This window comes from Corvus moneduloides, chromosome 1, assembly GCF_009650955.1.
Source record: "Corvus moneduloides isolate bCorMon1 chromosome 1, bCorMon1.pri, whole genome shotgun sequence".
Taxonomy (NCBI): Eukaryota; Metazoa; Chordata; class Aves; order Passeriformes; family Corvidae; genus Corvus; species Corvus moneduloides.
In genome coordinates this window covers 68741809-68765698 of record NC_045476.1, presented here as the reverse complement: position 1 = coordinate 68765698, position 23890 = coordinate 68741809, and the positions used below count along the sequence as shown (strand labels likewise).

At 41.5% G+C, this 23890-nt stretch overlaps 1 long non-coding RNA gene across 2 annotated transcripts in view; it reads left to right on the top strand.

Annotated features, from left to right (window-relative positions):
• LOC116446515 overlaps positions 1–23890 on the top strand; it is a 115418-nt gene that overhangs the window by 2253 nt on the left and 89275 nt on the right. For both annotated transcript variants that reach the window (XR_004241257.1, XR_004241258.1), the window contains exon 2: positions 16111–16176. This is a non-coding gene — a long non-coding RNA (uncharacterized LOC116446515). The remainder of the gene's footprint in view (positions 1–16110; positions 16177–23890) is intronic.

The following is a 23890-nucleotide window of genomic DNA, read 5'->3' as shown; positions in this document are numbered from 1 at the left end:
ATATTCCAACGGCGCCCAACAGGTAGGCGTCTGCACTCATGTTATCTGTATTAATTAGACTGTAATACCCTTGGCACAAGACAAGGACAGGGAGGCAAGAGAGTCTCTCCTGCAGCTCTCTGATAATTTATACCAACTGAAAGCCTGCTGCAATGTCTTTCTCTAGTGCCACATGTACCAATAGTGATGCATAAATAAGATTAATTTCTATTAGGTGTTTTCCCTTCCTTCCAACTAATTAGTCCCTTCTCCACAATATCTAAGCCCTACACAGGATTTAATGAGCATTCTGCAGCAACTTCCTGAGGCAGAAGTACTTTTATCCCCAGACAGATTGACTGGGTCACCCATGGCCATAGAAGTTTCTGGTACAGTGAAACATGAACTTCAACTTTCCCAAGGTCTAGATTAGTGCTCAAACCACTGAACTCTCCTGCCTAGCAACTACCTCTAGTAGTTGCTTACTGCTACCTGACTTTTCAGCTGTCAGGTTTTATACCTGAAGGATTTGAACATGTTCAGCAGAAGATACAAGTATGCAATCTGTCCTTTGTATTGGGTTTCCCATCTTTGCTGCATCAGCATTTCTTAAAATTAGAGGCAACAGGAGGGTAAACATGACTGACTCGAGGGATAAGCTTGCCATGTTTTTCATTATGGCTGATTATTAATATAATCAGTTTAGTAGCAAAAGTACTACAGTGAATTACTTAACCTTGGGCCTTGCTTGACCAGGCTCTGAAGGATCTTCATCCCATGTTCATGTTGCTGTAACAGCGGGGCAGGTTTAATTAAGCAGCCAGTAATACTACAGTAATAAAAGAAACACCAAATGTGGGTTTGTTCATTAGTGCCTGAATCCATGTTGTCTGCCAAGGGCTGCATCCTACACTGATAAGCATCTTCTCTTAGCAAGATAGCTTAGCAACAGGGGTTGGCCCGTCTGCTCACCTCTCTCCCCTCCTCACACTCACCTCAGTGGCCTGTCTCCTGCAGCCCTTGCCGAGCTATATCCCTCTTCCTCAGCAGCAGGAGCAGCTGGTAGCCTCAGGCGCCCCTTTGGCAACACCCATCTTGTGCCTCTTGCGGTGCAAAGGAGAAGGTGGCACCTACACCCTGGATCACACTTTTTGAAGCACCTGCTGCTGTGCATCCAGAGTGGGAATGAGGGATGGTGCTGGGGCCCTGTTGTCCCAAGAGCTGAGGATAGGTGGGCAGTCTTCAGCAGGAGGGCAGTATACTAGAGCCAAGGAGCCCCTGAGACTCTGCACGAGAGACCCAAGGTTTAGCCTTCGACGTGGTTTTCTTCAGAGCAGGGCTTTGTGTCGCCGCTGTATTGTTAACATTGTGTTTTGAGCCACTTCGGGAACTTGCGCAGTTGCCAAGGTCTTTGCTTTACCACATTCTTTTGGTTAATAGAAATATTTAGCTGAAGCATGAAGGCATTGTATTTCCAAAAGGAAAACACACAGAAAAAGGTCCGATCTTTTTTTTTTTCTTTGGGCCTGATTGTCTCTGCTTGTTTATGGCTGCCACTAATTTGCTCGTTTGCTTGCTGGAAAATAGCTAATTAAAACCCACTTCAGCTAACAAGCTGACTGGGACCATGCAAATGTCACTCTCTGCTGTCTGCTATTTTCGTTTATACTTTACATTATTAGTGTTGTTTTTCCTCCCTCCATAGTAATAAACGCGAGGATAGATTTAGTACCCTCTTCACAGGTGTGTGCTTGTACATCAGCACATCATCCCGAGAAAAGTGCTGCTGTTTTACTGCACTTCAGTACTTTGAGTGTTATTACCCCTGACAGTTAATGGTTTCAGACTACACTGCTTGTTAGCACTAGATTCTGAACAGCTTCATCTATCTTTTTGTTTTTACACTGACTGGTCACATTAAGTATATGTGTCTGAGCTATTAGTCCCGTCTGTTCATTGCATGCATTTCATTTGCTGCGTTTTTTCGCTAAAATTAGTATGTATTGTCATCCATATACTTCAACACATCGACTTTTGTTATAATTATGCTGTCATCATTTTGCTTCCACACACTTGCTAATTTATTGTAGCTAAATTAGACCTAATATTAGCAATTTTGCAGCTGTTCCCATAGACCACGCTCAGCCATATATTTGTACATTGTTTGGTAATTGGATTTGAGGGCTCAGGAACGGACGATGGCACTCTTTAGAAACAAGGGAAAGATTTGAGGAAATTGGAGGAAAATAAAAAACACAAGCCCCAGAAGAGGCTTCAGGGGTAAATTTCCAGAGCCTAGCTTAAAAGGTTTTCACAAGGCCAAACAAATCAGAGAGTTAGTGTAGCAGATCACAAAGTGTCCAAATGGCACGTCGCATTCAGGCAGGGGATTAGTAATTCACCCCAAATATGCTTTCTATTTTAACGAAGACTGGACCATGAAAAATCCTTGGGGACTTATGGAGGGTCTTGGGAAAAAGCGGTTTTTACTGTAGTATATTAGAAATCTCCAGGAAAGGTTCTCTGCATCAGGGTAGGCGGCTCTCAGATGATTTCTTTGAATTGAACCATGGGCAAAGAAGGAGGAGGAAAAATGGTTTTGTTTTGGAATGTGAGCTCTCCATCCCTGAATTTTGACACCCACCTCGTGCTGCTTATCCAGGCCCACTTCAGATATCAATACAAGCAGAGAATAAAAGGGAAAATTGAAAAATAACACCACCACCAACAAAAAAAGAGTGCAAATGGGGAAAGCAGAATAGAGCTGTACAGCTCTTACTTATCCTTTCTGGGCATGAGTTATTTTATTGCCAAAGGGGGTACAACTCTGGCAAAAGAAGTTATGAGTGCCCAGCTGAATCCTACATGGTCTTTTTGTAAATAAGTTTCTGACATGATAGAAAACAAAACTCTGAGGGAGACTGTTCAGACTGTTGTAGAATCAGTTGAATTCCCAGTCCCGCAGAAGATGTAGATGAAACTTAATCACTGAAGAGCCTACCCTTAACCAAAATGGAAATAAATCCTGTCTGCTCACGATTCATCCACCTGCTTAATAAGAATATTATAGCAAGATGCAGTGCTGCTGGCAGATGCACATGCAAGTTTAAAAATAAGACAGTGAAATTAACAACAAAAAAGAGAAGGGTATTTGATCAGCTCTCATCTATAACACAGAGTTCTTTCCAACTCACTACAAGCTGTTGTAGCAGGCTGCATTCTGCTCTGCTTCTCCCTTGGCCAGAGTTTAATTTTTGTTTGGAGAAGAATAGAGCAAAATGACCTGCCAGAAAGTAAGACAGAATAGGCCAAGTCATGTAAGAATCCAGGCCCTACAAATGTCTTGTGCAGGAAAGGAAAGTGAAGGCAAAAAGCCAGGCCATTTAACACATTTTTAAATGATTTAAACTCATACAAAATATTTAAAATAACCAACCCAATTTAAAACAACTCACTTCCCCCAAAAGCCCAATCATTAATAACCAAATGATTGCCAGATTATATTCTCTTGTACTGGCAAAGCCTTCATTATGCTTTCTTTCTTCCCAAGTGCCAGGAAAATATATAGATAGATCTTGCAGAAGCCTGCACAGTTACTGGATGCAGTGATGGAGGAGTTGGTCTCTCGGCAGGTGTTTCCAGTAGATGCTGTGACCATGATCAGCATATCCTGTCCGGAACAGGGAAGTATCTGCTTCACTCATTTGCTCTGCTTTGGGTTTCTTTGGGGTTCATTTTTTTTTGTTTTTTTCATGGAAAACTTTCCTCTAGCCAGTCATCTCCTAGACTCCTTGACTCAGGCACCCAACTAGGTCAACTTGTTATTTGTGTTTATTGTCAGCACATGTTACAGGTCGCTGGTTCTGGTGTTGTTTCTCACTTTTATTTTCGCTCTGTGTGAGATTGTCTCTCAAGTGGAGGTAGACAATTGCAGTGATTCTCAGTTACGATGAATATTGCTGAGCAGAGTAGAAACATGCATGCAAAGAGCACTTGCAGCAGCAAATGGATATAATATATCGTATCATATCATACACTTCAAGGCGAGCATAAAAAGAGGGAGCTTGCACATACTCTTTTTATTTTTACTACTTTACTGTACCATGTTTTCTATCAAGCTGCTAAAGACCTACTAAAAGGGTACAAAATGAAGCCATTAGCAGAAACTTGTTTAAGATCTACATACACATATGTGCTCTTCAGGTAGCTGGCTGGGCAGTGCTGTGAGGCTCTTACTTGGACGCTGGAGCAATAAATGTCATGTCAGGGGCCAACTGTCTGTAATCACAGTTAGCAGGTTGAACAGACTTGTGAAAATATTTTCTTTATGTGAAGGGAGACACTGCACACTTTGCCACAGCAGAAGTTGCTAAACCTAATGTAATATGACAAGTCCTTTGGCAGCAGAAGCCACATTTAATAGACATGCTGCCTGTGAAATGAGAAAGAAACAAAAGCAGTTTTTCTGCAGGAATGTCACCTCCTCTGTTTTGCAGTATCTCTCACCTTGTCCTGCTCCCACACCTTTTATTTCCTGGGTGACATTGGCCATGCGTCATGGTCTCCTTCCACATCACTCCCAGCCATCTTCTCCTTCAGGTGCTCTGGGACCTGGCCTTTCCCACAGCCCAGCTAGCAACGCCGACCTTGTGTTTAGAAATCCAGCTTGTGAGGTGTGCCTTGCTCTGCTGGGAGGAACACTGGGCATGGAGGGGGATCTGTCACAGCCCAGCAGCTCTCCAGGGCTGCAGCAGAAAGGAACCCCTGTCACCCCACAAAGCACCACGAGCAGGGTACAAGTCCCACATGCCACTGTCAGTGACAGACTCACGTTGCAAAGTGTCTGCAGCACCTTGTGCAGCTGATGGTGAGATTCAAGAAGCTTTAGGGCATTTCCCTGAGGCAGTCAGGAGTCTGTCTGTCCTCTTGCTTGGCCAGTGGCATCAAGTTAAAAATGAACCAATAACTGCTTGTCTTGTGCAAACAAGAGTGGTGTGCATATGCACCCTCTGATGATTTCCAGGCTCACCCTCCATTGCCCTGTCTGCTGGAATGCTGCTGGAGTTGGACCTCTCTGCAGATGTGTGAGAGTGTTTTGCACTCACTTTGCACTGATGTAAATGATTACATGAGGTGTGAGGCAGTGGAGAATCAGGCTCCCGAGGGCTTCTTACAGAGTGGCAAATAATTAATGATGGTGTGCAATACAAATGCAATAGCAGGAACAGTGAAATCAAGGCTTTTTCTTGCCAGGCATTTGTCTGTCACTTGAGCAACAAACCGCCGGCATAAAAAGGATATTCCCATGCAAAGGCTTCCAGCATCACCCAGAGTAGTTTCTGCAGTGGCTTTCCACAGAATCCAAAGTCAGTCTTTTCAGCCAGCACATCTTCAATACTGAGACGTGTTTAAGGAAGGGATAAAAGGAGCCAATCAAGAAATGGGGTTCTGAGACTTCTCCTTCCTAAGAATTATTGGCAAGCTTTATGACAACTGGCAGCAATTCTTGAGGGCCTATAGAGAAGTACAGTGTTAGTCCACCTGCCATCCACTTTGGGTTTTTAACTCTGCAGGACTTCTCTTCCCCTGGCCAAGATGCTTTTTCTCAAAGTGGGCAGATACAGGGGCTCACAGTAATTTTCTGATCTTTTTCCATTGAATGACCAAGGCTGAGATCTTAAAGAAAAATGACAAAAAAGCCATGAATAAGTGAAACATTTTACAGTTACTGCACCCTTTCACGGTTCTTTTGGCTTCTTAGTAAGATGATGCCATTAGGAGCATAGGAACAAAGCATGCCTGAGGGTCTGTAAAGGGAGGGAAGTCAAGGAATACCCTGCAGCAGGATGGCAGGCCCACATTTCTTATTCTTGACTCATTCCCCAGCACGTTGGTCCACACAAAAGGATGTAGTAGCAGTGATTGGAAAAGCAAGCATAGCATCCCTTGAATTGCAGAACATTTCCAAGTTGCCCTGAATGTGACTGGTAGGCAAGCTGATTTAGTGGTGAGGCTGTACATGCTGCTTTTCTTTGAAGCTGTAGCAGGGAAAAGCAAGGAACCAGTTAGAAGAGACTCCAGGCACAAACATTATAGATGAGAAAATGAACAGATTTGTACTTGAGGTAATAGTGTTTTACTTAAGGGAATGATTTAAGCATACTAAGGAATAAAATTGTAAGAGACGTACATGTTCCCTCAAGTTTTACCAGAGGTCAGCCTTTGCTGTCTGTTTTGAAATCAGTCTACCTTTCTGGCTTCTGCTTTTCCTCCAAGAGTTCATCAGACTTTCAGGTTCATTTCATGTAGGATCACAGCATACTGGTCCCCCACAGCCCTGCACCTATGCCAACATCTATGGAGCTCATTTGAAGGCTAGTGGTCTACGGAGTCTGAGACTGGCACAGGTGGCTGTCAAAGTCTCCCCAGTACAAGCTGAAGTCAGGAAATACTGGAAGAAATAATAAGTGAGTTCGAGCTGATTCATATTTCAATCACATCAACTTGCTTCATAGCATTATTTTCACCATCATGGCCTCTTAAGCAGCATTTAAGCCTGGCCTCTTAGCCACAGCTGCATGTTGGAAATGCCATTTTCCAAGTCGCTTTGAATGTACATATAGATTTACAGCCTCTGCTGCAGAGGAAGTATTTTTTGCTGACCCTGCTTTGCTTCTTAAACCTCAAGTGGATCCTGAAAATGTTTCATGTGCTGCACTGGCTAAACCAGTAGCACTAATGTTGCCATCCTATATTTTAGAGAGCTGTAACTGTACTGTTTTTACCATAGGACTGATATTAATTTTGGATCTAAATTCAGTACATAAATGTATAACAAATTGTTCAGTGATATTAGGGCAGTAACTTTTTTTTTTTCCCCTGAACAAACTACTCAAATGACTGAACCAGTGTAGTTAATTAGAATCGATCTCACTTTTTAGCACCAGGAAGTGCATAATGGAAGATAAGATTGATTGTAACATTGGATCACTTCATTTAAAGACTGCTAATAGGCTAAAATGACAGAACCAATCTAAAATTATAATTTCAGAATCAATATAATTTTTATAACGTTGTCAAATCTAAAAAATTAATCTAAATTTATGCTGTGAAACTAGCAAATCCTTCCTAGCTATTATAATGAAATGAACCAACATTTTGTTATATTACTTCTTTAAATAGAAAAAAGGCTTCTTTATTGGCATGGCATTTCAGCAAGCTAGATAACCAAGTTTTCATTTTGGGAGGTATCTGCTCATTTCCTGCTTAGGGCAAGAGTAGAACCTTACCGTACCTCTTTCCATCGTGGACCCATTTTTCCACATTATTAAACCACCACAAAAATGAGAAAGCAGGCTTCTTTTCAGAGGAAGAAATCAGGACTGGGAGGAGAGTAGCACTTCATGAGGGAATTCAAGTTTTCTAGCAAAGCTGTAGTGGAAGCATGTGCCTATTAGTTCACTGTTCCTATCCTTACACCCTCAGAAGAAATGTAGAGTCATCTTTTCCAGAAGAAAGAAGGGGACTGTGGTGGTGGCTTGAAGAAAAATATTTTCCTTTCCATACAAATTTATTCTGTGTGTAAGGCCTGATGGAAAAACACAATACCAATTTTGATAATACCAAGGATTTTGGTTTGTTCTGCCCCTACAGAAGCCAAAAAAAGCTACAACATGGCTTCAGAGCACATTGATGTTTCTTTGGATGTCAGGTGTTCAGGTTGATATCTTTTTATTTTTCCCAGTAATAAATTTTCTGCAGAACTGGCAATGACTCATTTGCTTTAGGTTTATAAATGCTCTTGTGGTCTGAGCCATAATGACATTGAATGGGCAGAAGTCGTCCCCAGGTGCTTCCAGCTGCAGAGCTCACCCATGCTGGGGATCACTCCTTTCACTTGACTTCCTCTGCAGCAGCAGATGTCTCAGGAGCTTTAGCAGCCACATGATAAAGCAGCCCTGGCCACCACAGACGAGGGCTATTTGTACCCTTGAGCCCCTCCTGGAGCTCCTTGTGTTCCTCCTATGGAGAACTGGAAGTACTACTTGGGAATATCAGAGCTACTGCTCTCCAATAACCTGTGACTAATGAGTCTAATCAGACTCAGGGTAGTGCCTCACTGTCTTTGATTTCTGTTTGCTTTTTGACTGATGTTGATGTGGTTGGCAATAGCTTTATATTCAACTCTTTGCACTGTGCTGCCCTGGGATGAGGCTGTTCTATCCAGCAGTGATATCCCTATATAGCCTTCTTCCTTCTCAGAGTAAAGGCCAGGCTAAGGACAATGCTTCCTTCTGAAAGCACAAATGCTGTTGAACTTTTCCCAGTGCTGGCTGTCATCACTCAAGACTCCACAGGTGTGAGGGCCATGGTCTCACTGAAGTCAGGGGAGCCGTGGCGTAGATGCTGATCAGGCCAGGACTGTGATTTGACAGCTCTGCCTTTAGCAGAGGGAATTAGGATGTGTCCAGAGAAGTTGGTTGGAATACCACCATCCCTATTTCTCCAAAGAAGCTGCAAAAAGGGACTAAGCCTGGAAAAGTAGGGCAGGGCATCCTTGCGGACAAGGCATTTCCCTCGCTTCTGCGCACAAAAGCTGAGGCAACGTGCAGGCAAACCCCATCCTGAATTCCTTTTGCAGCAATGGGAGGCGAGGCTGTGTGTCGGAGTGGGACCTGCACACAGGAGCTGACCCTGGGATGGCAGTAATTATTGCAGGAAAGAGCAAGAGAACACATGTATGGAGACCCCAAAGAGCACTTTGGAGAGCTTTGTGTTTTTGGAGGTTTAATGTATTATAATCTGATTCGGCACAAGCCAGTCTGGGAATAAAAGAGAACTGCAGAAAGACTAATGATTTGAGGCGCAGGGGGAAGTGGAAAGAAAACAGCACTTTTATGTGCATTTTTTCCCTTTTATGCAAGATCTGAGTGGGGCCAGGCAGAGAGAGCAAAAAGCTTCTGTGAGTTAACACAAAAGTGGAACAGTACTTTAAAGAGAGACTTTATTTGCTCCTTAGAGTCTTCTTTTGATTTTTAATATCTCTGAGACTTGTCAGGGAGAAAACAGAAAAAGACATTAGATTCTGGGTCTTGAGCAAAGCTCAGGGACTTGAGACTTCCACAAAATGAAAGAAATTACATCCTGGAAAAGTTAATGACCTTACCCTAAGTGCTGCGCTACGTCAAACAGAAGCAAGCTGGTCCATCCGCTGTGGAATTCTCTTGCACTGGCTGGAGAAGTGCTTTAGGCTGATCTCATCATACCTCCAAATTTCCAGATGAACAGTTTTGGCTGGATTGAGGATAGGGAGTTGGGGAGAAGCCTGGCACCATACCAGAGCTGCTGCCTCCATTAACTCCAGCAGGCAGGAGCTGTCCCAGTGGTAAGAACACACAGATTACATTGGCTTTCCTAAACCCGCTTCCATACTGCCTGCTTGGGGCCACACTCTGCATTCACCAGTCTCTGTGTTCAAACTCTGTTAGGGAAAGATGAAAGTCCTGAAGCTGCTTGAGCTTGTGAGCCAAGAAACCATGCTTGGTTTTCACTCAAGGTCAACTTGATTTTGTTATTTGGGTCTGGTTTAGCTGCACAAAAGAAATAATTTCAGTTTCATTGAGTATCTGTCTGCTTTCTGAGAGTTTCATACATTTGTGACACTTGCCTGCCTGCCTATCATTTCAACCAGAAGAAAATAATGCTAACAGTAAAGATGACATAAAAAATAGAGCCTGAGGTAAATTTTGTCAAAAGCCAATTAGAGACTTGAAAAACAGTTGTGTTTTTCAGTCCAGCTTATCAAATTGAGCTTCTGGTGGTTCCAAAAGAGTGTAGAGACTGAAGTGACTATGAAACATCCAGCAGATGCAGCCAGAGAGATCGCAACTAGCTGGGACTGTCCGCTGGGAAAGCATCAAGGTCTGCAGGAAGCCCAGAGAGCTCAGTGGCTGCAATGGGACATAAAGAAAATGTCTGTCTCTTTGTGAAGTGAGTCTGACATGGAGGGATCTGCCAGTCTTGGTCAGCACCACACGTTTGTTTGAAAGCAGACAGTGACCACTGCAGAATATTTAGAGGGCATCTATTTTCTGAACCAAATGGAGTTTTCCAGTGATGGCTTCATGGAGAATAAGCTGCAGTACACCAGCCTAGGGACTGCAAAAATGTTGGCATAGGCCTTGATTTGACTCAAGCATGGGAAAACTTGGGTTTTCATAATCATGCGTGGAATTCATTTGTGATAAAACATAAAAGCAGCTTTCTAGGTTAAAAGTCACTAAAGCAAGTTGTGAATTTGTCCATATTTATTGCCCGATTTAGGATAAGGAAGTGACTGCCATGAAAGGAATGCACAGGGAATATGTTGGGAGGGTTAGATATTTTTAAGCCATTGGTTTCTGCTGAGTGTAAGGCCTATGGACACTACTGAATCCACAGGACTGCCACCATTTGTCCCAGCAAGGACTCCCACACATATCCTGTTTTCCACATTTCTGCAAGAACATCTGTTTGTGGTTCCTCCAACAGATTCTGAAAATAAAAAAGTTGCTCATGATGGGACTTTCCATCATGACCTAAAAACTGTGATTGTCCATTCTGGGAGAAGACTGAGTGGCTTTGACCATGCAGAGAACTTTGATGTATCTGTTTAAACTTACCTTTCTGAGAGTGGAAACTGGGGTAAAGATGAGGGAGAAATGGCCCCTTGCTAATAGTGAAAGAAAAATAAAGACTTTTGAGATATCAGGAAAAGTAGGCCATCTACTCCAGCAGATCCACCAGAGGGAGAAAATATGAAAGATGATGGTCTTCTCCAGCCCACCCAACCTGCTACTAGTGGGATTTGGACTCCTTCTCATGCCCTGCTGCTCACTCACAGAGGTGTATTTTAAGAATACCAAGAAATTAAGCCAAAGTTTAAACCGCTCGTTGTTAATTTTTTTTTTCCTGAAGAAATGTCCATGTTTTCCTTTCAAATACGAGTATATATGCATGGGAAGAAGAGAGCAGGTTTGTCAGCTGTCGTCAGAAGACAGCAGCAGTCCTCCTCCTTCTTTGTGCTAACGCATCAACTCTAGATAGGAATGATGCAGGGTTAAAAAGCATCATAATCCCAAAGTTCTTACAGTGTACAGTTGATGTAACCAACACTTCTCTGTTGCATCTGTAGAAGATAAGGGTTTGCTCTCTAGACAGCCCAGTTCTGAGGAAAAACCCCCCACACTTCAAGCTCCTGCATTCAGCAAGGAGTCCTCAAGCACTGGACCCTCCAGTCTGACTGCCAGACTGAACATTACTGGCAAGGTAAGAGCTGGCCCCCAGCCCATGCATCTGGATCAGGGGTTCTCAACATCTGCTTTACATCTGTCCTCCGCTGCAAGAGAAATGGTTTCAGGATGCCCCTAAACAAGCAAGAGTGCTCATGGCCAGAAGTTTTCTCTTACATAGTGTTTAATTTGTGGGAAAATATACTTTTAAAAACTTAAACCTCCTGCATGTGTGTATGTTTTATTTTCAACTTCTTATCCAAACTGGAAAAAGAGCTTCTTTCACCCTGAATAATAGCTTGGGGTGTTCACTAGAAGTAGCGATGTAAGTCTCACTCTTAGAGGTTGGAAATATGTGTTTGAAGCACCAAGTGTCTGGTTATTCTCAAGCAGATATTCCCCCCACCCCACTTTTTCTGTGCATCCTAGATAACAGTCCTCCAATTCGGAATATTTTTAAATGGTAGGAGAGTCTCTAGTTGTCACACATGAAAGCTTTTACAAGGTGTGGGTTCTGCTGTGGAAGAAGAACCCCATCTTTTTTCCGTTTTTGTTTTTTTTTTTTTTCTTTTTAATCTCAACAGGTGTTTTTGGGGATGGCTAAGCTGCTCTCCCACAGCTCCTGTTTTGATAGTTTGAAATCTATTTGTAATCTTCAAAGTGATAACATGTTTCCCAAGGGCCTTCATTAACCGTAAGAACACAAAAAGTGGCTGGACATGAAGGTCAAGTGTATTCCCTCTGGAAGAGAAACATATTTTTAACGGTACCAGTGACTAGTTGAGACCTTCACTGGTATAGATGACTTTCCTAAATCTTGATATTGTCTGTCACAGGCTAAGCACCTAGCAGGAAGATATACTGTAGTCAATCTGATGTGAGCATAATAATGCAAAAACTCTCTGTTCTGTAACACCCAGAAGATGCAATCAGAGATCTCTGCACCCCCCAGCCTTGCCTTTGGGGAGGCGAGATCCATCTGCATGCATACCTGGCAGGAAAAGGCAGAGGTGCTCTGCTGATGTCCTGCACTGATGACCTGTGCACGTGGGGTGTACCTGAGGCTGTGGGGCCACGTTTGCACGGCCTCCTGTGCATCAGCTGGGCTCTGTGCTGGCATGCACACCAAGGAGCAGCACAGCAGCTGTGCTCTGCAGCTCTAGGTCATCAAACACCCACCTTAAAATCTACACAACGATGCAAGCACGTGGTACATGCTGCACAGGTAGATCGTGAACTATTATTTTTCCTCTCTGTGCTTTCTCCTCTGAATGCTACCCCAAAGAGCTTTTTATCTGGATCATAAGGAAATGGAAGTGGAAGATAAAACCAGAAGGATATTCCTGGGTTGGAAGGGTGGTAGCTTTGTCCTCTCATCACATTCATAAATGTGCCCAGGAAAGAGTTAAGCTATCCTGAAAATACTGCCAGGGAGAGGGACTCGTGGAATCTAAATGCTGTTTTAGAAGGCAGGGGGTAATTAGGGCAGTTGGTTTTTAATTATCACTGAAGGCAGTCCTCGCAAGGCCCCCCAGCCACAGCCAGGTTAATGGTCAGCACTGTATGCTGAGTCAGCAAAATGCTTGTGCTGGCTTTCACCAGGGGCTCCCGTCAGCTGAGGGCAGCTCTTTTTGCTGGATGTGCCCAACTTCACTCTGCAGCCAGGATGATTAAAAAAGAAAAGCAATCTGCAGCTTTAATCAAGCTTGCAGGAACACACCTTCCCGATTTTGTGAGACGAGGTATTTGTTACCTCCTGTCCTCTGGCACGGTAGCAGTTTAATGAAAGGCTGCATATTTTTCTGTTAGCAGCTCAACCACTTAATTCTTAAGTTCCTTCAGAGCTCTCAGATGTATGCCATCTGGTCATGGTGACTTGTTGCTCTTTAATTTGTGAATTTGTTCCAGCACTTCCAGTTTTGACACCTCAATCTCTGACAGAGTCTCATCTTCATTACTTGAAAAGAATAGCTCAGAGGGTTGTCTCTCTCTTGCATGCATCTTCTTGTAGCTTCAATTTCATTAATACAATTTCAACTTACAGCAGAATTTATAGCTTTCCCAAACCAGCCATCTCCCCACTTCCTACATATACTGCAATATTTTATTGTGCTATATTTTTATTAAACAAAAGCACCTCTGGAAACTCCATGGAATCCATGCAGTCAGGTAACCATGAACTTTGCTGTCTTTTAAAAAAGGCCTGAAAGTGAGTTCAAAGAAATATCTATCACATCCACCAAAGGAATGTTATTAGATCTCAGAAAACAGGGAATTGGACAGCCTTTTTAAACATATCTAGGATGCCTCTTCATGGCCCAATGTTATTGATTTATGTATCATAAATAGTATCTATTATTTATAGTCTATTTGCATTTCAGGTGTTCAGGGAAGTTGAGTCCCCATTTTAACAGGCACTCAACAAGCACACGGTTAGAGGCAGTTCCTCTTCTGAGGAATTTACAAATAGGGAAGACAAATGGCTAAGAACAGACAGCATGCAAAGAAGTTGTCAAAGATGGATGTCTTTGTATTTACATATTTAATGAATTTTCCTTTCATATACGGTGTCCTTCACCTTCCCTCCTCAGTGTTTCTCCAGGCACATATCCCCACCTAGCCTAATCAGGATTTCCTAATATGTTTTATTTCCATCCTTTCCCTACTGCAGGAAGATATGACAGTAAAAACCTTGGCAGTGTAGCAGGCCAGCCCATGCCAGCCATTTTTTCCTCTTCCTGGGAGACTGAGGTGGTTTTCCAGAGGTGTCTGTGCTTGTGGGGTTCAGGGCAGTAGGCCCACCTGACTTGCCACCTCCATTTTCACTCACAAAGCACAGGTGGCATGGCACCTGCATTGTCCTAGCAGCAGAGGTCACTGCTGGAAAAAATCCTTTGCTTTCAAACCACGGAGCAGCCCTGGCTTCTCCCCATCCCCCTCCATACTTTCAAAATGCAGGAAACTTTTCAGCAGTGCCATCTGCAAACTTCAGAAATGGGCTGTCTAGAAGAAGGGATTATGGATGGGCACGGAAAGGGCAGAAACTCAAAATTTCTCTTCACTGCTTTGTTACATCCAGGAGATGACACAAAGCACGCTCCCCTTCTGACAAAGTTGGAGGGTCTCTAGTGACATTTATGTCACTGGAAAGGCATATAATACGTACACAGTGGTTTAATTTTATCTTAATGAAACAATATACATATAAAACTATCCATTAAATATAAAACAGTGAAGTAATTTGCAAATTTTCCTACGGCATAATAAATTAAGCATGGAGAGCACTAAGGAATGCAATTTGCAGTCATTTATAATGCAGTGTTTTATGTTAATAATTCAAAATCACATGCTATTTGGAGACACTTCTAATTAATGTATTTATGAAATTGTGAACTGTGACTGTTTTGGTTCCATTTAGCTAAACATTTCAACAGAATGCGCTTGCTGTTGTTTTGTGTTTGCTTAATGGCACCAGCAAGCATCAAATGTACAACTGGGGAAAGTTGGGGGTGGTATCTGATGAGGTTTTTTTTTTATGGGTATGTGTTTTTGTCTGTGTACTGTATACATGCATGTGATTACACTCCTGATCTCACTGAGGAGAAGAAAGTTCTGCAGTAATTTGAGGAGGAAATAAGGAAAGTTTCATGGATGAATAATTAATTGCAAGGAAAGTTCAGTACCTTTCTAAAGAATTGCTAAAATATTCAGTACTTTGTACATAGCAGATCCTTATACACTGCTATTTCTCTTGACTGGTTAATTATGACTAATACAGATTGTAAATTTGTATTCATATTTTTATTTTGATGTCTTTCAATTTTTTTTCATCATACTAAGTATTTGTCAGGCTGCTTCTTTATTGGAACACTATGAGAAATGATTGCCCAGAAGGTTAGTCTCCTGAGAGGAGACTTGCAGGGAATTTGGAGTATTTTGAGATTTCAAGTACATTTTAAGAAAAAAACTCCATACATATCAGAATTTTTAGGGAATTATCACATGTCAAGGCCCTGATTCTGAAAGTGGCTTGAAATGAATGAGCTTCTAGGCATATGCAGAACCAGATGCTAATAGCACTCTGTTGTAGCTCTGCACAGGAAAGTGAAGGGAAAGCTCTTGAAATAATTTTCTATGAACAATCTGTTTCACACAAGAAAAAGAGGAAAAAAAAAAAAGCAAGAAAGAAACCTGAAACTCCTCAAACCCATAGTAAAGACATCAAAGGTATTGTATGGGGGTCCCTTCCACCTTCCAAAATGATCATGAAAATTCAGTGGGGTGCTGAATCAAAATCTTCATGTCTCCTGGTAATTTCAAAGCTCACTTGCAGAGCAGTACCTCCCTGCTGAATGTTTTATTTCACAACTGTGCTTTCTGTACGGTTTCTGCTCTTTTTCTTTCTTGGTTACTTGCCTTTTTTTCCCCCTAATGCTTGGGACAATATGTATATGGCTGGGAAAATATTTAGAAAGTTCTCATGGCCTTTAGCTGTGGTCTTGGAAATCGACCAATGTAATCATTAGACTGAGAATTAAAGCTGGATTTGACCACTTTGTGTGATTTATATTTTAAACAATGTAGGAACTGTTATGATTTAGGAGGCAATATGGGTGTCTAGGACCTAGCTCCCTTTTACTTGTCATCATCCAAGTTGCTTTATTGAGTCTTTTTATTTCCTTGGTATCAAATAACAAATACTGGCAACACATTACATTAGCTGAATGATAGTCTTAAAAAAACTCCTTTTTCCTACAGTGAAAAATATTACTATATCCATTTCATGTTGTCCTTTTTGTCCATTATGTATACGTTCTGTAAAAGCTCATGTATTTATATATTTGTCTACTTCTGTTTTTAGTCCCAGACTAAACTGGATTGTTGGGAACTGATGAACATAAAGGCTGGGTTTTGGGTCATATTTTAGGTGAGTTGCTGTATATCCTTTCTTGCTGGATTTTTAAGTAAAATTTGTCTTTCACTAAGTGAGATGGATTTGTAGGAGATTCCATAAATGAGGCTCAAATTTTTTAGTGAAAATTTTTATCCCAGCTATGTACTTGTTTATTAAAAAAAAAAAAAAATATATATATATATATACACCTGTCACAGGGTCCTAAGATGTTAGATCATCAACACAGGATATAAGATGATGTAGTGTATCAGGAAATATACTGTGAGATAGGGGACTTTGTTAACTAACCAGTTATTACCTTTTTGCCAGCAACTGAGGTGGTCTGAATACATTACCCAGCTCCATTTCAAGCCACAAGCTCCCAGGTTTATGTCTGAATCCGAGTTTTATGGTTTGTGCTCATCTCTGAAATTAATTTACAGAAACAGAGAAGGAAATTGCCTTTGCTATTTGTTTTTTTTTCTTCCGATTTGAATGGAAAATTTTCACTTTATTTTGAGGCATGGTGACTGCTTACTGCTTCTGTTTCAGCCCTGTATTTGAACATTCAAAAGATTATGGAGGGCTTGTTTTAAAAATCCTTTCTCCAGTGGTGGGAAAATTACAAAACTTGGGAACATGTGCATTTTTCTTGTTTCTTTTAATTATTTTGGCATGGTTTATAAGACTAGATCCACAGCTGCCTGTGGTTAAATGATGTTCATTAAAGGTATTGTTAAACAGAGCAAGCCCAAAATACAGATTCTAACTGCTCTGCTCAAAGCAATATTGCCATTTTTGGCAATATTGCTTTGCCAACTTTGCCATATGGCAAGTTTGTCCTAAAGTTATGGTTTTCTTTTTTAACCTATAAAGGCATAAATCCAGAGTAACCATACCAAAATCCATTCATTAACAAAGTCTGGGTGTGACTAGACACCTCTATCTTTCACAATTTGTAAATATCATTATGCTTTCTCTCATGTCTTATTATCAGACGGTAGAAATCTTTGGAGTGCCTGAAGGCACTTCAGGTGCTTCAGCACATATCAAACAAGAGTTAAATTAACCAACATGTTCTGAAAAGAATAACAAGCACAAGCAAATTTGACTTGGATGTCTTGTGGAACACCACCATGTAGCATGTGAAGATTATCTTTCCAATGAACACTGGGGCCCTTAAATGTAATTATTAAATTCAGCAGATGAGCTGCCATCCCTTGGCATTCTAATTATCTTACAGGCTTTTTATTTGCTGATTTATGTAGAATTCATCAATCAGAGTTATTTCTGTAGAAACAGTGCTCTATTTCTGGGGAGCCCTGTTGCTTTACCTCCTCCATTTGACATGGTTTTTTGAAATAGAAGACTGTTTTTAAAAAGATCTTCAAAGATATTAAACTAATGGGTTTGAAGAGAAACAAAGGAACACAGGAAAACAAAGACTGGCAAAGCTCCTTAAGAAGGAAGAAATGCTGTATTTCTATTTCTTTTTAGCTATGTCTACTATTTCTTTAAGCTATGTCTACTAACTTGATGTCCTGGGGATAACTGTACCTATTTATCAAACGGTAAATGGATGCTAGCTAAGGTAAACACACCATTTATTTTTTAGATTTCAAACAAAAACCTTACCTGTAAAATCCCTGTCCCTCCTCTTCCCCCTTGGACTGTAAGAGGACATGCCTGTCCTTGTTTGCAGTTCTACCAGAGGTATGATTTGGATAGGTAAGATAGTTACAAGGAAGAATAAACATACTCTGGAGATGGAGTATACAAAAAAATGAGTGAGAAATACTGCAAATCTCCTTGGTGCAGCCAAGAAGAACTCTTTGGTGCAGCCTCCTGGGGAGGCTGAAGCTTTGGGGCTCTGAAATGGCTAGAGTCTGTAGAAAGAGCAGAAGCTCTGGGTCTCTTCAGTTGCAGAAGCTCAATAAAACCCTACACATGGGAAGAAATGTAGGACTTTTTGGTACATTGCAATCACAAAAGGATAAATTAACCAATCGATAAAAGGAAATTTGGCACCTGCTGCAGCAGCAGCATGGTTAGAGGTTAAGGATTTTGCCACAGAGGTTAATCCAGCTCCCACTGAGGTCCTTGGGAACTGAATTCAGCCTTTTCAAGTTAAAGCAAAGGAAGTTTTCCAAGCTGTTCAGATTATTTTTATTTCCATGAACAAAGCTACAGGGTAAGGTGTAAGCACACAGAAAAAAAAAACCAGATACAGTCATTACCAGCAGTATATGGAATTGTCTAGCAGCAGTAAACAAGAAAAAAATCCACACATCCTCTGCCGAATGGGTAAGCATTTGTCTCAGCCATGTTTGTGTCCCCGTTGCATCTGCCTGCCATATACATTGTGTGAAGGCGCTTGACTAGACCAAATGTTTTGGGAAAATGAATTTCAAGTGTCACATTTCTAATATTCTTGGGCAGAGAAGTTGAGAAATCTGAGGAGGATTTTTATGGGCCAAATTTTCTGAGATGTATCCCCATGAGCCACACCAAACATGCTGATAGCTGGCCTGCAGTTACTCCTACCAAAGAGCACAGGAGGAACTTAGAAAGACCCACATTATGGAGGCCACACCATATGAAGAGAAAATTTCAAGTTAAATAACATTTTCTATATACTATTTAACCACCACGTCACTTGAGAAAATAGTAGCTTTGAAACCATTAAGCAAACTGAAAAATGGGGGAAAATCACCAAATAGATAAATAGATGACCCGCTCCAAGGGATATCTCCAGCTCTTTCCCCCTAGCTTGGTTAAACAGAACTTGGAATACCTGTTTTTAAAAGCACCTGTCTCCCTCTCTCCCACGTGTTATTTCATGGTGTTTGAGTCTAAATTAGGTGGGATATGCCAGGAATTAACAGCAGTGCTTTCCAGCACTTCTGCAACCTGAATTCAAGGGGCAGGTGTTGGCACTTAGGCAATGTAGAGGGTTAACAGCCACTGGAGACCCAAGTGAGATAATGGAGTTATCTTGGGCAATCAGTCCTAAAGTTCTGGGACAAAATATTCTGGACAGAAAAGAAAAAACCCCAAGCCCCAAACAACCAACTTTCCCCTCTCTAGTGCATTTATGCTGCCAAGTCCACCTATGATGCAAGGGTGTTGTGAAATGTAGCTCACTTGGTAAACGTTGTTTTGATGTGTTGTTTGGGGCACAGGGAAAGAGAAATGGACTGCATTCAATCTCTATTAAAGCAGAGGGATGTCTTCCGCAGAATTTATTTTCAGCAGCTTTGTGCTAACTTCATTTTCTTATTAGCTGAAATTGCTAGTGAGACAATTTCAGCCAAGATGCTAAATGCCTTCATGGAAAAGATGTGTTTGTCTGTGCTCAATGAATTGACTACTGTTGTGTCGGCTTGTAGAGAACAGATCTTTACTATGGGATTTGGGGATCTGGGATTAGGTCTTAGTGATAATTCACGTGGGAAAAATGTTATATTTAATTACAGAAAGGCAATTAGATGGGAAGATAGCAAGAAAATATTACAGGTACTAGAGTCACAGGAAAAATCCAGGAATTTATAACCCACACACACACAAAAAAAATCTGATATTAGTATTTGTGATTCTTGAAAATTGAGGGGGGGGGGCGGGGGGGGGCGGGAAGAAATTGAGTGGTTTTTTGGAATTAAAAGTCCAAAAGAATTTTCTCAGAAAAGTGCTTTTGGGGCATTTTTTATATCATCATGAAACCTTGAAACAAGCTGAGAGATAAATTAAACAGAACCAAACCACACCGGGTCACCAGAAAACATGTTTTCTGGTCATGGTATGGTGAAGCTGAAGATGGGGAGATTTATGCTCCCACTTTTCCTACAAGGGACTAGTTCCCTTTTTGGGCTAGAGTTCTCACAAGGCTGAAGGGCTTCCCTGGAGACATGGGCTCTTGGGAGGAAATGTGCCACTAAAAGGCAATCTGGTTTAAGCTGGAAGTGCTGGAGAATGAATGGTATAGGTCCTAAGTTTTATCCTAAGTGTTACCAAGCCACCATCTTGATACTCTTCAGGATGTTAAGCCATAACTTTAAGGAACTTGGCAGCGCAGCTTTAACTCTCATGGAGATAGTCTTTTCTCCCCACTCATTCTTGTGTGCGTATTATGTACTGCACAGCCTAAGCAAAACTGTATCTTTACAGGAGCATTTCTTTGAAAGACTTGAGGAGTTTTTGTAGAGTAACTGGAAGTCCCACAGACTACACTATTTGCGCTGAAAAAAATCCAGAGTTAGATCCCATCGTATTCAGCAGCCTGATCTCTAACACCTCCCCCTCCTCAGAGGTGAAGCACAAACTGGAACTAGCAGAGGGGAGCAAATTGTTACTGGCAGAAATTGCAGATTTCAGGTCAGCACCACTTCAGATTGCCCTCAATCCGTTTGGAGAGCCTGGGATGAGATTAATTTGGGGGGTGGGGAAGCTGTATGTTACTGGAGAAAAACCTGCCATGTCTTGTGCTCCCTTTCCTGGGGTGAGCTACGAAGACAAGAACTGCACAGGATGCTGAGATGCCTTTAAAGGAAATGTTGGCATCGATCAAGCTGTCACACTGAAGTGTGTGGAGAGCCGGACTTGGGGCTGCACAGCTGAACTTGTTAAACCAAGGCAGTACCTTTCAACATCTCCACAATAACACTGGGTTATGCATGTTTGTACATACATATACAGAATGTACAGGACCACGTTCCATCTGTTTACCTCTGTGTGCATCCCTCCAATAACTTTTGCTCATTTCAAGTGGAGTTGACATAGGAATAGGAGTTCCTAGGTATTTTAGGTTTTGACCAGTTCGTTAGATGTGTATCAAACATGGAGCTACACCGAACATGATAGCTGGACATGTTGTGATGGCTCATTTGCAAGATTGTGCTGCTGCTGTTCACTCGTGTTATCCTTACTTTCCTATTCCTTACTGCTTTTAAAAGCAGCATGAAGAGCAGGAGCAGCTGCTGCCAGGAAAGGAAGCTGCAGGAGCTGGAGGGACACACGTGAGGAAGTGCAAAGACACAGGCTTTCACAGTTGATGACCTTGGCTTCTAGCACATCCCATGATTAGAATAACTGCTTCTAGAGCTGGAAGGCATGGGAGCTGAAATTATGCATCCTATTTAGGACTCAGGGAAAGGAAAAAGTCTGTATTGCTTAACAAACTCAGTGAAAAAATCAGTGAATTTCCACTTATGGTTACTGCAACCTTATGAGGGGAAGAACACTCTCAGGAATTATTTTATTCCTTAAAACAAAGAGCTACTGCTCCATAGCTATTAGAGAGAAACAGATCAGTATTTTTTCTGTCTCCCATTCTCCTCTCTGCTGTTTCACACACTCTTGAAAGTGTCAACACTGGTGGAGCTTTGCACTTTTTCTACCATTCTGAAAGTGCAGCTCTTTCTCTTAGGAGTCATCACAGAAGCATCATATTATGGTTTGGGTTGAAATGGACCTTAAAGATCCAACCCCCCTGCGATGGGATGACCCCCACTAGATCAGGTTGCTCAGGGTGAAATAACAGAATGGTTTACCTTGGTGGCTTCCTCCCCAACAACCTCCTAGTCAAGAGTAAGGTCTCTTTATGTGACTGGGGCTGTTTCCATTAGCTATTCAGTAGCTTTAGGAGCTGTATGTAAAACTTTCAGGCATCTTAGGAAACCCTACTCAGGTGGTGGAAGATATTGCCAAAAAATGGAGAATTAAAGTAAATTAAATTAGGTCCTCAAAAAGTCCTGTCTGCCCTTCTGCAGTGATGTCCTTCACAGAGGCTTTGTTCTTTGATGCAGCTGCATACAAACTGAGTTGGAAAACTACTAAATAAAAATGACAGGTATCGACTCTTCCACTTACCTCGTTGTCAGGTGACTGTGGTAGCAGGGAGGTGGAGAAGAATTGTATCCCAGGAACCATCTTGGGACTTGCTCGTCTCCGAGGCCTGTATGTAAAATTCTACATGTCACTTCACAGGATGTTCCCTTGTTGTCACAATTTTTCCTTCTCTCCCCATCTATCTTTCATCCGCTCATGCCATCTTTCCATTTATTTTTTCTGTTTTTCACCTACCTATTTTTTTGTTTCCATTTTCACCATGGGGATGAGAATCTGGTACCTGCCTATTCAAACACTTGCTCCATGATATTTGAATGCACTAGGAATTACAAAAAGTATGCATTTCCATTTCTTGGTGCTTTCAATTTGAGTTCTTTCTTCACTTCCCCAAAGACAACAAATGCTAAATGCAGTATAGCCAACCTTAAATATTTAGGTTCACTAAGAAACAATCAGAAATTACCTATAAAGATTTTTCCTAATGGAAACATCTCTGAGGGAAGGATGTTGGGAATGTTTTTTTAATGTGGTGTATATACAACATATGAAACATGTACAAAATAAACTACTGAATACATTTGTCCTCTAGATTTTGGAAAAGTAAAATTCCTGCATGCTATTCCACAGTGCTGTGTGAATATCCATGAATACTGGATTATTTTTCTAGAGGAAATATGTAAAAGCATGAAAGTGATCAACAGCTGACCCCTGCTCCAAGCTGAATTGTGCAGTTTAGGAAACAATGGGGAAAAGAAGTTTATTTCCAGCTAGAATTTGATCCAGCAGATGCAGCCAGCGAAATAAATAGGAGGCTACTTCCTTGCAAGTCTGAGCTAAAAGGAAGAGGAAAAACTTTACATGCATCAAGAAACATCTATTTTTAAAGCTCTTAATAAGCTTTTCACCAAGACTAAGATTCTGCTTCCATTTCCCTGAGCTGTATAGAATCACACTGATCACAACTGACTACACAGGGTGTTTCAGTTCCAGTGAAAAAATTAAGGCAAAGTATTTTCTTTTTGCATCATGGCTTTTTTCCCCTAATCACTCTGTATTGCCTCATCATTATGAACTTTTATGTACTGTCCTGTTAGGGTTTAACCAGCTAGAAAATTTTAGATAGTAACCGTGGTAAAGAGCAACTGCATCTCTCCTTCAGGTACTCGTGCTCTGCAGTGTTTGCAGGGATGCTCTCAGCACTGTGATGCTCAGCCTCCATTCACACAGCCCACCTTCTGTTGGAAGGAAATTCAGGGCATAAGCAGGGAAAAAAGTGCAATACCCTCCAAAAGGTCAGTGACCTCTTCTGGGGAACATGGTGGGGCATACCTGTCCCACAGCATAGACACAGATATTTAAGTGGAGTGTGTTCTGAGAAAGTGTGTTAACACCAGCTGGTCCCAGTAAAGGATGCTGAAATAGCTATAGCTTTGTGCTGCTAAAAAGCTGAACCAGGAGGAGCCAAGAACAAGGCATTCTCCTACATGGAATTCCTGCCTTCTCATCCATAATTCTCTCTGAGGAAAAAAGTGAAAAAAACCCCTCTAAAAATAATAAAGAACCCAGCTTTTGCACAATGACACATAGCCTGGACTATGAGGAAGGTAACTGAATGAGAGTTTGAACTGTGTTCATTATCCACACAGTAAAACAAGCCTGGTATCTTTTGCTTTGCTTTAGTGAGGAAAGGTTAGAGCTCATTCACTCAGTCTTGTTGCACACCGTACTCTTTTCAACTGTCTCCAGCTGAGGCAAGGTATTTGAGTAATATGAATAGAGGCTCTTATCCTGTGAGCAATTATACGTGGGTTTAAAGTAGGTGTTAGGCTCTAATGGTCTCACAAAAAACTTTTCTTGGTGTTCTATGTTTATAACAGCTGTTTTATAAAAAGAATATTCTGTA